Genomic DNA, 3,766 nt, shown 5'->3' with positions numbered 1-3,766 from the left:
ACTGGCCACATGCGCTTGGTCCCCTCTTTTTTGTAATTGTAGTGTCTCAGCACAGTGCTAGAGCTGAGGCTGGATCATTGGCGACACATAGGGGATGCATGCGGGTGCACATGCACCCCCTGAGAAGAGTGCCGCCAATGCTGCTGGCAGCACTTGTGGGTGGTCACCGCTCGCCACCCCACCTCGCCGCCAACACCGCTGGCGGTGTCCGTGGGTGGTCACCACTCGACCTGTCCCCGCCACCGCCATGGCTGCCCATGGCAGCTCCTTGCCACCATGCCCCTGCCACCACCACCTGTGGGCAGTCGCCATGGCCCCCCAGCCTCCGGGGGCACGCGTTGTTCATGGACCCGATGTCCAGGCTGCAGCCCTAGGCCTGGCCCCTTTTTGCTGTTTGCATTTCAGCCTAGCTGTGTGGCTGCACCCCAGCATGTTTGACTGGCGGATTCGGGCCAGGGGGAAGCCTGGCATGGTTTGAGCCAGGGTCAGACCTGGCACTTCTTGGTATTGATCCGGGCCTCAGTGCAGTATAGGTCTGGCCGGCTTTTGCTGCCCAATTTAGGCCCAGCAAGATAGATCTGGGTCTCCTTTTGTCACCAAGCGGTGTGGTTGGGCGTTAGTGGTAGTTCGGGCCCAAGCCAAGATAGACCTGACCTTTTCTTTGAGGTATTTTGTAATTTTCTGCCCAGCAGAGCTGGGATCGGGAGTAGGGATTTTGGGGTGCAGTACACTGATGAAAACGGCAGTTAACCCCTCAAAGCCACCACGTGGAAGTGGAGGTCGGTGCTTTACCGCTTCTCCAGGAGTAACAAAGCCTTTTGCAACGCAGAAGGACCCGCACTCGAGCAGGCCCTAGCACTCTCTGCTGTGGCTCCCCCCTCCAGCCCATCGCTGAAGGGCAGGGATACAGGTGCAGACCCCCAGAACTACCCTTCGGGGAGCCCCGAGTCCCAGATTGTCTGGGCATCATAGGTGAAGCCTCCCCAGGCAGGTGCTACCTGTAGACTTTATTTTGTAGTTAATAGTGTTTTAAAATTATATTTAGTGTTTTCTTTTTTTCTTTTCTGTAATAAATTTGGGTTTTCGTGTTTACACTGCTTGCAAGGAGGGGGGTTTCGTTGATACGGGCCGCCTCAGCAAACTTAGCGTTCCCAGATTGATTTCTGGGTGGGGGCTCGAGCTGCTGCTATAATTTATGGGGTACCCCGAAATGTGAACCTGGCCCTTTTTGCTGCCAACCGGAAGGCTTACACAGAGTTTCTCCTTTGATTTTCTCCCTAGAAGTAATTTCTTTACCATTGGAGAGTGCAATACAGTCCAGTAGCTCTGGGAGATCTCCTTTTGTCCTGAGCAGAAGATTGCACGTAACAGCACCCACTTGATGGTTGCAGATAAAGCATCCATTAATACAGACAAATAAAATCAGTAGAGTTCTGCAAACTAGAGTAGCCAGGAACCAGCTTGTTCGAAAACCCCGATCATTTGCCATAAATGGTCTTCTGCAGAATATAAATAATACTAATATTACGATGTACAATATTATGTTGTTCATCTCTTTACAGCTCCGTTGACCTTGATCTTCTTTTCATTCTTTGCAGGAGGTCCGTATTCTGCTATCGAGCTCTACGACGGCACCCTTAAAACTACAGATTTGCTTTTGTTCATATCCCTACTGCGAGTATCGACTCCGTGTAAAGAAATAGGCTCAGCTGAATGACAACACATGTTTGTCTCCTTATCCACCCCCGCTACAGACTTCATTAACTATCAAGAGCACAGAGATTTTGGGGGTGCCGGTTCCCCGTGCCGTAGTAACACGGTTTCCAGTATCCCAATGCATTACTCTATTTCTTTTACCCGTATGCAGTCTGACATGACTTTGCTCACGTCTCTCTTGCCGTCTGGCAAAATGCAGGAGCTGATTGTTGCTGCACTTAACTGTAGCTCACATATTTTGTACATGGTAAATTTGTGCCTGTGCTGGTCGTGCCTCGGTTAAAGTCTTTCTTACTGCTGGTGATGGAAGTGTCTGCTGCTGCAATGAATTGCTCCCTTTAATGCCATTTGCTTTGCCTTTTCAGAAGTGTGTTACTTTTTAGTGCTCTCTGAGCCCACAGTAAAACTCTCTGGAGCGCACACAGCTCTGTCTATCATAAACCGCCGTTATACCACATCTCAAGAATTAAAGTTTAACTGTGGGCAGATTCTATTTTCAGATAGCATTGCATGGAGACTGTATTTTCAAAAGCAGTAACTCAAACCACACTGATGCACAACTGTTTTAAAATGTAAGAATTCACACATGTTTTTTATTAGCGTACACATAAAACTGGAGCATAATACAGTAGGATTTGGCAATAAAACGGGGTAGTAGATACATAAATTTTATGCCTAGTTTTTTAGATTAAGGATTCCACTTTTCTTGATGAATTGAGCGCAGATGAGCAAAAACACAACAGTGATTAAACACGGAGACTCTGGGCACATAAAGCGATGTGGTGGATAGTTCAGAGTTCACTTCACTAGTTTTTCCCCCGCCCCCCCCCCGCCTTTAGACACAAATTGAGCATGGATTACTTGATAACCTTCTTCTACTAGCCAAACCACTACAGAGACATTTTCAGTCTCTTCAAGTCCCTATTGTTCTCAAGAAATCACTTCCTTAAGAAATACCCATATGTCGAGGGGCTCCGTAATATTTTGTGGGAAACAAAATTGAGGGTCAGATTCATCCTCTTGTTTGAGTCCCTTGAAGTCGGGCTCAGCTGGAATGAATTGCCCTGCACGGCGTTGCACCAGGGATGAGTCTTGCTTTCCATTCCCGACAGCGAAGCAAGAAGTCGTTTAGATGTCTTTTACCAATGGTAGCAGCTGCAGGTCGTGGGAAACGGCAGCGGGCCCCGGCATCGCAAGCTTGGCGTTCAGATGTGGGCACCTTTGCTGGGCATCCCCAGCTCATGTTTGGAAGCTCAGATTTGTACTTTGGGGTCTTCGCATACCTGCTGAGTGCCGCGGTGCACGACCCAGGTGTCTGAATGTGGGCTTTGGAGCTCTTTCTTGCAAAACGGGCTCTGCAGAAATACTTCAGAGCAGCACGTCATTCATCTGGGAATGGCTGGAGGGAAGAAATATCTTAAGTGAGTGTGGCAAGGTAGACAGGACCCTTTGGTGCCCTGCAAGGAAGGGGTTAATTAATTCCTCACCCTGGCTAGGGCTAGTGCAGGAGTGCCTGCTCTGCTCATATCCTTCCAGGAGAGCAAGGCTGGGGCTGGGCCAGCTGTGGGAAATAAAGCAGTCCCTTGCCTCTGATTATTAAAATGCCTACAGGTGGGTAGCAGGAGTTAGAGGCAATTTGGCAGTGAGGAAGGAGGTTGTCGGGCAGAGATCTTGAGCTAGGGAAACGAATTGCATTGGGTCAAGCCACACACCTTAGTCCTACCTTTACAGCGTGAAAAGGGCTGGGATAGTCTTCCCTTTTCCTGGTGCATGATAATGAAGTGTACCTAGGGGGTGCAAAAGTCTCTGGTTCCAGCAGCCATCTGGGTGCTGGGCCCCCGCAGCACGGGGGCTGGGAGAGCTGCTAGCTTGTTCCTAATGCCTCTAAGGGGCTGGGGTCAAGCCTGCTGGGTGTCTGTTGGGATGAGCAACTTATGGAAAGACTTTGGGCCCTGGACCTTTCTGCAGTTCTGGCTTCTGAGATGTGGTGAGCTGGTGGGTAAGTACCCAAGGGGCAAAGTAAAGGAACATTGTATGGGAGACAAAATGA

The 3,766-nt window shown here is 49.5% G+C and overlaps 1 protein-coding gene across 1 annotated transcript in view; it reads left to right on the top strand.

Moving 5' to 3' along the window:
* ZIC3 (Zic family member 3) overlaps nucleotides 1–3,112 on the top strand; it is a gene marked incomplete at its 5' end in the record, with an annotated part of 22,406 nt that extends 19,294 nt beyond the window's left edge. Inside the window, one exon of the mRNA XM_025212730.1 lies at nucleotides 1,599–3,112. The remainder of the gene's footprint in view (nucleotides 1–1,598) is intronic.
* Nucleotides 3,113–3,766: the final 654 nt, after the last annotated feature.

The sequence above is a fragment of the Alligator sinensis genome, unplaced genomic scaffold (genome assembly GCF_000455745.1).
Source record: "Alligator sinensis unplaced genomic scaffold, ASM45574v1 scaffold1584_1, whole genome shotgun sequence".
NCBI lineage: Eukaryota > Metazoa > Chordata > Crocodylia > Alligatoridae > Alligator > Alligator sinensis.
This window is presented reverse-complemented; position numbering and strand designations above follow the sequence as displayed.